We start from the raw sequence: 12,823 nt of genomic DNA, 5'->3' as shown, positions 1-12,823 counted from the left end.
AGACACAAGGGACTTCAAAGCTACTCCCAGGCCTGCTTACAGCTGTTACTTGGAGTTGCTGTGTCTCAGTCCACGTTCAGCTTTCTATTTCGGACAAAAAGAGGTGCTCTCCAAACTGAGGAAATGCTGACCATTGTGAATAAAGTAAGTAGGTGTCCTTTTTTTGAGTGGATTAAACAAAAACCCTCTTCATTTTCCCCCAGCGAGGGCTCTTCTCACATGTAAGACAATGCTTTTAACCCCATGAGCTCAGTCAATTCACATATTTCACCCTGAGACTCGCTGGTTTTAGTTGGAGTAACTATTCTGCTAAATAAACCCCATGGTTGCTGAAATGAAAGCAAGAAGCTAGAGGCTGCACACCAAAGTCCACTCTGTTCCTACCTCCTGATCTGGGAGGGGTGCAGGTTTGAGAACAGTGACACATCTGCTGGCAGAGCCAAAGGGAGAACTGCAGCAGCAAGAAGAGTCAGTGCAGGCATAGTGAGCATCTGTCCATGGATGAAGCAGGCGCAGCATGCTTCATAACCATAACCAGCCATACTATGAGGAAGAGACAGCGTTTCTCAGACTGTTACGATTTTGACTCCAGTGAGTTCTAATTAAGCTAGTCACATCACCCAGCCAACATATGTACAAAGCAAAGTGTCCCTGTTTCCTAGTGTGGCCAAGTGCAGATTGGATGATCACTGGATGATTTGTGTTGCACCTTCCCATCATAACTCAGACAAGAAATCAGCGCAAACCACAGGTTTCCCAAATAAGAGGATGTTCATTCATGCAGATGTCATCTCTGACATTGCAACACACAGCTTTCCCACTTCTTCCCAAGGCTGTGCAAGTACCACCACCCCCACAGCAGCTGGCTTTCCCCATCTTCTAAATGTTCCTCACTCTAGCATGTTCTTGGCAGCTCCACACAGAGTTCTATGCATGCAACTGACCTTGAGCAACAAACAGTGTCACCTCCAGCACTGCCTCCAATGCACATTCCTCAGCACCGAGATGACACGTCTCAGAATCTGCAACAGTGAATAGAAACATATTCATCTTTCTGATCTGCCTTCCTCTAATCCACCAAGGAGTGTCCTACAGCTATTACCCAGTCCTCCCAGAACACATTAATCACTCTAAGTCATAATAAAGCTTTCTAATGATGAACAAGATACAGCTGTTAAGAAACTGCAAATGCTAGGCTAGCTTTTGAGGGCTACCACAGTGAACTTACCATGTTGATGCACACAATTGACATTAATTAGCACAATCAGAAGGCTACCTTTATGACTATTCTAATGTTTTCATTTTATTTGATGTATAGGAGATACTTACGCTATAAACATTGCTCCATTGATAACAATGGGAGCCAATTGTTAGGCTATGAAGTAAACACTTCAACAAACTAGATTTTAACCCAGGTTAGTAACTTTAATTAGTCCCAAACCATGCTTATCTTTACCTTCATGGCAGTCCAATGCAGCAGATATGGCCAAGCTGCACAAAGCCATGTACTATAGAAATACCCAGGCTTATCTTGGTAAAGGTGAGTTAGTTTGTGTAGAGCTTGGAGTCACAGAAGTTAGACTGTTCCTGCTACCAGCTTCCTCATCTGTGACTACATGACCCATTGGTCTGAAAAGTAGCCCAGGAAAGGGAATGGCAGGAGTTCGAGGACACATAATCTATGTAGAAAAGCGAATGGGAGCCATACTAAGGACATAGGTAACTAAAAGGCTGTGGGAAAAACTTGAAAAGCGCTATGGGTCATGTGTTAGGGAAAGAAGAAGGGTTGCATGGCTTCCTGAAGCCCTCTACAGCCACACTACCCAGCAGAAAAACAGACAGAGTCAATATCCTGTTTTGAGGATTTGGGATTTTTTCAAAGAGTTTAATTAATTAATTAATTAATTAGTGCAACATACCTGATTCTCTGGTGCTACTGCGTTGCTTCTGACTGAACTGGATGGCTATGACCAATATTAAACTCCATGTTTATAGCTGTATTATTTCAGCAAAAAGACATGAACACAAAACTGATTTCAGTCATTATTGAGTAGCAGACTCTGGTTGCTAAATCTTCAGCAATGGAGCAGCAACTTTTCCCCCCTTCCAATCACAGTTGGGCAGGTGCAGGGAGTATATTTTAAATTATGCTGATCACATGAGCATCACACCTGCTAAACCAGCTGGTCACACTCACATTAGGTTTAGCTGTGATGATCTGAAAAGCATATCTGAAAAGTAATTTATATTCATCATCTGAAAATAACTTATTCCCATTCTCCCCCAAACCTTCTATACTTAAGTTATTCAGCTATGGTTTCTGCTCACACATCCTTTTGCAGAAAAGCTGTTCTAAAGGTTAAGCTAGTTAGAGAAATATATTCTCTTGCACACAGAGGGGAAGACAGCTCTAATGTGCTCCTCTCAGGACTCATTCATCACCTATTTTTGGGGTCAACTGGTCCACAAAACTCAACAGTCTGGCTAGGACCTGCAGTGATGCAGGCTGAGGGCAGCACCTTTCCTTACCCTAGAAGCCATCCTGGATGGTGGGTTTTCAGATCTGATCTGCACTCGTGAGGGTTGTTAAACACCCCTGCTTCTCAGTTCTGCTGCTAGGAGCTTGGATAGGGTTGGCTTATAAGAGAGCTAGACTGCTCTAATATAATGACGTGTAGCATGCAGGCTCTGGCTGCAAAATGCCTTGTTGGATCCCCACTTCTCTGAGGCAGTAAAAAGTCAGGTAAATAATCTACAAGAGCCAGAAAGTGCAAGGGGGCAAATGAACCTGACTGCAGAGTTTCTGCAGCTTTACTTCAATGATGAGGTTTATCAAGAAAGTGGCTAAATGAAGAACCAGCACTGCTTTTGCAATTCTGTGTGTTTGTATGTGTGTGTTTGTGTGTGTACATGAGGAAGTTTGTTCTCTTTCATTGTGGGTTTCACTGGTATTTCCACCAAAAAGGACAGTACTTTGAAGCTGGGGAGGCTGGGTATGTTCCTTAAGAACTGGGGGTGATTCCAGAATGCAATTATATTATTAGTACAAATAAAGCATGACATTTCCTACAACAGCACATCCAGAAGGAATTTTTACATAGTTCATAAGACTCTAGAGTCACTTCAGCCCAGTGCAGGCAGCCAGTCACGCTGGAATACCAGCTGCTCAGAAGAGCAAAGACTAGTTAAAAGAATGAAGTGTTTAAAACTTCATTTTTTAAAGAAGTGACTTTTCTTTGCCTCGCTTCACTGATTTTCAGTGAGATGAATAGATTGTTACTGTATCATGAGCAATAGCTGAATTATGATCATGAAAATTCTTTTCTTTGGTGAACTTGTAGAGAAAATGAATACCATTTTTTTACATACCTGAGGAATAAAAGCACTTGTGGAGAGGAATCTTTCCCACAGGGATCCCTGGTGTACTTTGCAGTAGTATTTTATTAAGAGCTGGAGAGTTCAAGGGTCTCACAAATGTAAGTTTTCAATTAGCTTTCCATTGTGTCCCAAACAGTCTCTAAATACTTAACTAAACTTTAATCCAATCACTTGATTTGACTCCAAGCATGATTTATCTTATAATCATCATCTGTTCAATGAGGGGGAAAAGAAAGCAAACTTGTTCTTGGCCCATCATGACTCATACATGAATTTACTCTGCGATCAGAGTTGTGTTTTCCTTTTGGCTGATGCCTTGGCAATTGCAAGCATTGGCTTTGGCTGTCTTTTTAGGTATGATCATTCCTGCTCATTACCCCCCGCCTCCACCCCCTCCCCCAAATGCTGAATAGCACTGAACGTCTGTCCTTTATACCTTTTCCCACTGAGGCATGTGAGGTTTTTTGCTTTATCTTGGTGTTTCATTAATCAAAAGTGTCTGCTGTTTGACCTGCTCTCACAGTATAAAACATGCTTTAAACAGGAGGATCACTATTTTAAATGAGTGACATTTTCCTGGGAGGACATACTACAGAGAGTGCGTGATGACAGCAAGACACAGACAAACCAGCCTCTCCTGGGCATCCACAAACAGCTCAGCTATTGACACTGGGTAACAGAGAGAACACAAGGATCAGTCTGATGAGATTTTTTTTTTTTGACTTTTTGACCTCCTGAGCTGATGGCAGCCATGGTGTGCCTCAGTTTACTGATCTGAAATTGAGGCTTTCATGCCACAGCTTTATAATACTGTTTACCCTTTCATAAATTCTACATAAAAGCCGAATGCTATATGGCCGGCACAGCCTGCAGACCAATTCTCTGAGGGAACTTCACGCAGTCCCTCTGGGATCTGCAGCTCTCTACGCACCAGACACGGCACACCATGTTACGACATACCTCCCAAAAACATCCCAGCCACATGCTTTTGCCTTCACGCAGTAGCCACAGTAAAAAGCACCTCCTCTCCAGATAAAATAAATAGTGGACCCAACCTTTGCCCAAGAATGGCATGAAATGCAGAACCTCTGAGGTCTGAAAGTGTTGTGTAACATCTTCCCATGCATGCCACTGGCTTGTGCAACTCACAGTTCCAGCTGACAGTGGGAGCAGAGTTTGCAAACACTGCACTCATCACAATTCGCTGGCTGCCCAGAACTGTGAAGTAGCAGGACTCCCCAGGGTATACAGGTTTCTCAAGAGATTTCTCATTGAAACGTTCCTTACAATTCACAATGGCTAGAAATTTCAGACAAATTCCTTGAGGCTGCTACACTGACTCAAATTTCATTGCAAGGCTAACAGTGCTTGATAGTCTTCTCTGAATGCCAAGTTTTAGAAAGAGAAGACTTCTTGAAAAGCTCAGGTTTCTTCTCTCTCTTTCCTTCCTTCTTTCTTTCTGGTCATGCTAATAATTTCTCTGTCATCCTCCTCCAGCTTCCAACAACCTGCAGTTCAGGGACTTCTGGAGCCGTAGCTGGTTCATGCTGAGGCTGCAACTATTCCAAAAATCAAGGCTTCTTTCCTCCTGGGTTTGAGATCACCATGCAGTGTTAGCCTTGACGCCATAGGTGACAACTGCTTGGGTATAGGTGTGTAGAAAGAACCATGCATTTGCAGACATTCGGTTGCCCAAAGCCTCAGTAAATGGATTTGCTTGTCATTTGCTGAGTAAAAGCTCAGACACAGCTTAGCAGACTAGGCTATTTCAGGGACTTCCAGCGAGGCTGTGGTCACTCTAAGTGACATTTATCTCCTGGAGGTTGATGTAGGGGCTTTTTTCCCCCATTCATCGTTGAAAAAGAAAAATTAGTAGTACTGGGAAGCAATTCATCCCATCCCACTGCCCCCTTCTGATTTGCTCCCAGCATTGGTAACAGGAGCCTTCAGACAGTTCAAGTGTCAACATCTCCTTTGTAGGCAGCTAAAGTCAGGCAAGATGACTTTGTGGTCCAGCTTCCAGTGCTAACTAGCTAATGGGCAGTGGTAATTGGGTGTCTAATTGGGGTAATTAGGGAAGTAGCACTCGACTGTGCTTTCTTGGTCTGTCTCTACTGGCCCATTCCTAGGGCTGCTGCTGTGCAGCCCAGAGGTGCTGCTGGCAGAGGTCCTGCTTGAGGTCTACCTCTTCCCAGAAGAGCTATTTTATATATTCCCAGGTTTTGCTATTGAGGAGGGTGACCTCTACCTTTAGAGGCCTGATAATTAGTTCCCCAGTGCCAAGCTGTGCTTCAAATCTGACCTTTCAGACTGGGGTACTTGTCAATATAGGCATGGTAAGGTCATCAGCTAGGAAATCAGAGGCACGTTTTCAGCAAAGACAATAATGGCCTATCAACATTTGCAAATCTTTTGGTGGTCTATCTCTTGGGGGTTTTGAATGAAGACTGGATGTACCTTTTTTAAAAACATCCTTTTTCAACAAGAAAATCCCACTGGGCTTGGGGCCAAAGTTGCTGGGTAACAACCGAAGGCGTGTGTTATCACGGCAATCGGAATAGAGGATCATAATGATTCCCTTCTGGCTTTAAACCCTATGAAAACTCACTTCTTGTTAATGCTGAATTCATAGAGCAGGAATTCACACTTGGGATCCTACCCAAGAAGACTGGCAGCCACCACAGCAGATCTAAACACTTCACTGCTTTTACGGTGGGAGGCTGCATTTGTGCTGCTGGGAACAGCTCTCAGATTTTTTACTTTGATGCTCACTTGTTTGCCATTGCCTTTTTCTCTCATGCAGTCAAGAAACCGTAACCTTCCCGGCCTGCAGAGCTGCTCCAGAAAATACTGCCCCTGTTAATCATCACTGATTCAGCTCACAGGAGGGAAGGGTGGGAGATGGTGACATTAAGCTTATTTTTGACACAGGGTGATTCATCTGATCCAAATCTTCCCCAAGACTCTGGCTCCCTGCTCATTGCTGTGAGACACTTGTCTTTCACAAAATGAATTTTGGCTACTCTCTTTGACCCAGCAATGACCTTCTGGCAAGAAAAAGGAGTAAACAGCAAAAAATCAATGGCAGCTGAGCATCTCTGAAAGGGCACCACGATGCTGGCCCCTCCAAACCTCTCAGGTAGTGCATGTATATAGAGCCTGGCTGCAAAGCTTTGTCCTCAACAGCCAAATTCAGTAAACAGCCACCCAAATGGTTCCAAAACTGCTTTTTAAGGCTTCATCTTTGCATTTTCCATGGTGTCGAGGAAACTTCAGTAATGCCAGCTGGTGGCAATACATAAATAAATCTCTTCTCTCATGCAGTGCAGCATTTTGATAACATGGTGTGACAGCTCTCCAATAAAAACAGGTTTTAATGCATGCTCCCTCCACCCACTGCGTCCACAGAGGTGGATGCAGAGACAAAGTGGTTTTTCAGAGGGCAGGCCTGTGTGCAGCTGCAGTTTCTGGTAGGTTTCTTTTCTTTCATGGCCCGTTCAGTAACAAGTGCCCCCTCAGCAACATCACAACGGCGTTGACACAGTTCAGTACCTTCTTAGATCCTGTCTGAGTCAACCATGACTACAGAAGGCTGAACTGGGTTCAAAGCACATTAAAGGTGTAACAGCCAGGGAGAAGGCTGGAGAGCAGGGCTGAAGCCTCTCACACACGTGGAGGTTTTCTGAAGCTGTTGTTTCTGTTTTACAGTGCGAACATGTGCTGCCTTCCCATAAAGCAGCAACAGCTGTCAGTCAAACAGACATCACTCTGTAAATCCCAGTGACTCTGTTTCCAAACCCAGGGTCTCTAGGCAGGTTTATGAGGTGCTGCCTGCATGATTAACTAGTCCAGAGGACCACGGTGCAGGTGCAGCGAGCAGGAGGGGAGCGGGGCTGGGGGAGCCAGGAAACAGGTCCCAGCCATCAGGGCCCTGCCATCAGCCATGCCAACCTGGGCTTCAGGCCCTACACCCTGGTCTGGTGCATGGCGAGGGCCTCAAGCTCCAAAATCCCACAGATATTGCACATTAATGGGAAACATCACAAGATTTCTGACTGCGGTGTGAGCTGGAGATGCACAAGCATGGCTCTTTTTTCTCTGTCCCATCCTTTTCCTTGGGCCCAGGTGTGTCTTCTAATCGCTTCTAACCCTAGGGAAAGCAAATTTCTTCAGTAGCCTCAGTACAAGAATGGGATACAGAATCTATGGGCTTTTTCATTTTTTAATGATTTTTTTTTTTCTCCCATTCAAACAAGACCATAAACAATTCAGATATACAGGATTGCTTGTACCCAAAGAAAGAGTGCTTGGCCTCCTGGAATGGATAACCCACCCCTTTAAAAAATGTTCATGTATGTTTCAGAAGACATCTTTTTGACAGTGGTTTTGCAAAGGAGTTAAGTTATACTCAAGCAAGAGGAAGAATGTTTTACTTAGTGCCTGACATCCTGAGAGCTGACTGAACTCACTGATGACTTTAAGGCACTACCCCATGAATGGGAGAGGGGAGAATTGACATCTGAATAAAACCTTTAATAAAAGCATTAGCTAATCACACAAATTGAAGTTTTTCCTCTCCCTGGAGATAATTCTCACTGGCTACAGAGATGAGGATGGTCATGGGCAGGACCTGTAATCCTTGGAGGCTGTCTGATGTTAACCTTCCTGAGGTATGTTTCGGGTTGCATGGAGAAATCACCGTGCAATGCAGGACAAGCAGTCCTCCTAGGGCCATCACACAAGGAAGTTTCCATGAGCACTTCACTTCCTTTGAGATCAAAACTGTACAGATAAGCATAGGCTAATGTACATGTTTTGTCCCAAAGACAATTGTTCACTCAAACAAGCAGCCACACACCCCAGAGCAGCGACTTGGATGAGGAACTGCTTGGCAGCAACAGTCCAAAGGTCATCCCTCAACTCATAAAAGGCTCAGTGAGGAAGGGGAAACCACGAGTGACTGTTTTTATTAGAGAAAATACCTTCCTTCTCCTAAAGAGACTGGGATTAATTTTCTGTAACTTCGCAAACACCCTGAAGAAAAGTTAAAGTGACTGTGTTCACTTTTAAACACCAAAGACTTTGAAAGCAAATGCTATCTTGAGTAGTTTATATTAATAAAGAAGTAAATCAAAGTTATGTTAACAATCATTCACCAGTGCCTTGCCCCCACAAACTTTAAGATCTGATGTTTCTACCCTGTGAATAAGAGGTCCTGTTACCTTTTTCACTTAAAATCAACATCCTGTGTATGCTAGGAAGGTTTCATTTCACAATTATTTTAGCATCTCAGAAACAGCCATCATCCCTTTGAAATCCTCTTGCTCTGGAAGTCTTTGTTCTGCTTCTCATTACGTTGTTTCATTTGCTCTTGTTTTAGGTTAAAAAGAAGCACATTCCATTGTTAAATGATAATACTTGCACTTTTTTTGCCCCCAGCACTTCACAATGTGCCAAGGAGTTCAGGAATACCAGGCATTGCAAATGGCCCAAAAGAAGGTAGAGAAACTTGGTGGTCCACCACTTAGCTGCAGCTATAAAGAGCTCAACCAATGCACTACCAGGCCAGTTCAGGTCCTGTAAATCCTTCTCTTCAGCTCTAGTTTGGCAGCACCATTTGGCTGCACACTCCCACCCAGATAAAGCATTCCCCCAAATTTCTGGCCTCTTTCACCTCATTTTCTCTGTGATTTGGGACCCATTTCCCAGGTCTGCTGATGAACACGGTGTCAGCCCTATGCAGCATTGGCTTGGATTAGCAGCAGTTACATGGTGGGCTTGTACTTTGGAGTTACCTAACCTGAAAATAGAGCACCTGGTCCTTTCTACATTTGTTATCTGTCTAGTCCAAGGTCTGACTCCCTTTATTAAACAATTAAAGATGGTGGAAACATGCTCAAACTACATTCCCAGGAAAACGAACGCCATTTTGCCAGAACTGGGAGGTTTCATTGATTCCTCTAAAACTGGTTTCATTGATTTCCTCTAAAATTTGGTAAGGTTCTCCAAGATGAACCTGAAATACGGTCAATAGGTCAAGAAGGGGAGGGGAAGATCTATTTCCCAAATAACCCCAGAATGCCCTGTTATCTTTGAGATACACGTACAGGGTAAAAACTTTCAGTTACTAAAATACTGAAAAGAAAAAGATACCAGCTGCAGTGGAAATATTCCCTGAAAGCAGGGAACTCCCAAACTCTATGAAACAGGCAAAACCCCAGAGTCTGCCATGGGTTTGTTCGGATAATGGAGACAGATCAAACAGAACTTAGAAAAGTGGCTTCCAGCATGAACAGGGAAAGTTATGCAGGGAGTCATGGATACCCAGACCTGGCAGGATTAAAATGCAAATACAAATGGCCATAGCTCCATTACCTAGCATAGATATATATAAAACTGCTGTCACCTCAAGAATTAAGTGCTAGCAGAAAAAGTGGCAAGCAGAAAAAAATTATTTCTGGATCCCACTCAATCTGAAGATGTTATGGGGAACGTGACTGTTGAGCAGATCTTGAAATTTTACCAGGGTGTCATAATCAACAGCACCTTCACTCAACATAGTACTGGTGCCACCTTATTCACTGTTTGGGGCTTTACCAAACCTTCCAGAAAAGTGCAAAATTGGTCCAACTAGCAGTACATAGCAGTACATGTCCCCTTCTGACAACCCTGGTGTCAGAAACATTGAGAGTTCAACAGATCTGAAGCTGTTTGTTCGGTAAGGTAAGTAAGGTTTGTTCGTGTGAGGGATGGGATCCTCAGCCTCTCTTATGACCTCTTTCATAGCTGGCTTTCTAAGGGAAAATCTTTTCTTGCTTTCCTCCCTTCCACTCCCCTCCTCCCTCTTCTGCTTTGTCCAGAGTCTCTCTAAGAGAGCCAAATTCCCCTGAACATGCTAAAAGAAGGCTTGCTGGAACATCTGCTCTCCATCTGTGGAGCCAGACATATCCCCAGGCAACACTATTAGCAGTGATGGATCTGGAAGGGAACATTAAGCACTGAAGAAGCATCTGCTGAGAAAGAGGAACCCAGCACATAAAAATATAACCATGCTATTTGCCAAGCCTCCTCTTTTCTGCCCATTGCTCCCAGAGTCCTGTTCAGGAGAAGGCCACTATTCTCTTGCTGCTTTAAGTATTTTCAAGTGTCTTATATTTGAGCATAAGGTAGTCAAATGAGAACTGCCAAGTGCTCAGTTAAACAGTGACTGGTGAGCTATAGAAGCATTCAAACCAGAACGTGAAATCTGGGAACTGCAAAGCACCTGTGGGAAGCCAACCACACAGCAGCAGTGCCACAGAGGTGCTTTGATGGTGCCATGTGCCATGGTGGTGCCATGGTAAGGGGCTGAGGCAAGAAGGCTTTCCCACTACCTCTTTTCTGCACAAGAGCCCAAATCTACTTTCTAGAGTGTAGAAAGGACTGCTGGGGTCAGATATGCAGCCCCACTGCCAAGTATGGGGACTGTGGTAAGTAATTTCCTCTGAGACCACTGCTTGTACACAACACTGGAAAATACGATGGGACAATTTCAAAGAAAACATCACAGAATGACCTCTGTGTTCACTGGCCCAAGTTCAAGTCTCAGCTCTGCCACCCGTGACTGTGTCTATTCCTTTCGCCTCTCCCAAGCATCTCCTGCTCTGTAACTGCCTTGTCCCTCGCTGTGATTCATTTGGAGCAGAGGATCTCTGTCACTGTGGGGTTTCACAGAACCAGTATTTTGCCACTGGGGTATATCTATATCACAGCAAGTGATTTATTTTGTAAAAACCTAATACCAAATTTGTGTCTTATCTTATCAGAGAAAACAAATTCATTCTTGTCATTTAGCCACTATCTACTCTGTCAGGCATTCACATTTTACATTTCCCTTTCTCAAGCAAATTTTCAGATAACAGGTTCTGATTATTTTGCATAAGGAGAAGAAATAATAAATAATAAGGAAATAAGAAATAAGAGATAAAAAAAGAGATAAAAATAAAAAATAAGAAATAAAAAATAGTATTTTATACACTGCAACTCTCTCATATCTCTTTGCAAAGTCACTCCTGTAGCCTGTTGTCTACTGTTTTTAATCTTCCTGCAGCAGGAAAAAATGCCATGATGTGTAGTTAGAAAGATGAGTCATTAATAGCCTAAGCCTTATCTTAAAAGAAATCCCTCTATTTGCAGGACAAAGCTAGGACTGCAACCTAAGTCACTGTTAAGAGATAGGGAACATAATCATCCTTTTGGACCCATTGAAAATGGGGGTTGTTTTCTGGTCTCTGACTCATTATTTGAAGCTCCTGCGATTAGTACTTTTAGCTCTCCTGATCAGTAAGCTTTCTGTAGCTCATAAACTTCACACATCTCTTGAACCTGCAATCAGAAACAGAACATAAGTCTGTGCATGAAGTCAAACATTTGATTAAGTGCCTTGAAAAAGTTCTTAATGCCATGCTTCAGAGAAAATATTTAGGCTTTCTCTAACTCAAAACATATTTCTATTCCATTTATTTAAGATATCATTGAGATTACTTCTGAATGAATTGAAATATTGGGTTAAGTATTGAAGAAATCAAGGAGACGGAGTCACTCACTTGTATTGCACACTTGCTTTACAATTCTGGCTGTGCTTAACACCTTTGACCCCCTTTGTCCAGTGTCACAGGGGAAAAGCCACAAACTGTCATGCTGGACAATTGCTACTGTCCTGGTTTCCAGCACTTCTCAAGATGTGACTCACCTGTTCAACCATTTTAGGACTGCACCCATCATGATTATTACAGGTGCTGCAATTTTCCAGTACTTAGTATGGTCTGAGACAGAGCACTAAATACCCACATCACCCATATGCTGTATAATTTAAGTGTGAATCAGAAAATGCAGCAAATGTGGCAGTGCTGGTTTACACAAAGCGAGGTACCACTGTGCTCCGTTTTAACGCAGCATCACATGTCTTTATCCCAACTGCTCTCCCACTAGAAGTGTGGAATATGCAACTGGCTTCTGCTGCCAAAGAGGGCAGAATCGTGTGTTTCTGACAACATTATAATAGGGTTTTGTTTGTCCAGCTATGGGAGAATGTGTGGCTATTAACACTTAACCAGAAAGATAAAGGACTGTATTTTGTTTCTGTATCCAGTCACTGCTTACCAAAACCAATAACAATTACAACAAAGTCCCAGCACAAATCCTACTCTAAATAGTAGGTGGAGAGACTGAACTTGTGGACAAACTCAATAATTACTTCAATGGTTTTTCGAGGAGAAGGGCAATTGAAAAATTGTAATCTTTTGTTACATTCATTCATATTCTTTTATAGTCAACAGCTAATAAAAAGAGAAGCACGTGTGCTATTTAGTTTTAAGTGAAAAAGAATAGGATCCTTCCCCTGCTCAGGAGCCAAGAAGTATTTAAATGGTGAGTCTCACTTGGATTTACAACTGGGGAAACTTTT

At 43.1% G+C, this 12,823-nt stretch overlaps 1 long non-coding RNA gene across 14 annotated transcripts in view; it reads right to left on the bottom strand.

Moving 5' to 3' along the window:
- Window positions 1–12,823, bottom strand: part of LOC110353247 (uncharacterized) — a 54,622-nt gene that overhangs the window by 29,184 nt on the left and 12,615 nt on the right. For 13 of the 14 annotated variants that reach the window (XR_011810734.1, XR_011810740.1, XR_011810736.1 and 10 more), the window contains 2 exons: window positions 1,920–11,742; window positions 945–1,022 (listed from right to left, as the gene is read on the bottom strand). This is a non-coding gene — a long non-coding RNA (uncharacterized lncRNA). Of the gene's footprint in view, window positions 1–384; window positions 544–944; window positions 1,023–1,919; window positions 11,743–12,823 lie in introns of all 14 variants that reach the window. The other variant, XR_011810742.1, reaches the window with a different exon arrangement.

Source organism: Anas platyrhynchos, chromosome 7 (genome assembly GCF_047663525.1).
Source record: "Anas platyrhynchos isolate ZD024472 breed Pekin duck chromosome 7, IASCAAS_PekinDuck_T2T, whole genome shotgun sequence".
Classification (NCBI taxonomy): domain Eukaryota; kingdom Metazoa; phylum Chordata; class Aves; order Anseriformes; family Anatidae; genus Anas; species Anas platyrhynchos.
The sequence above is the reverse complement of the archived record's forward strand: the minus strand, read 5'-3'. Positions and strand labels throughout refer to the sequence as shown.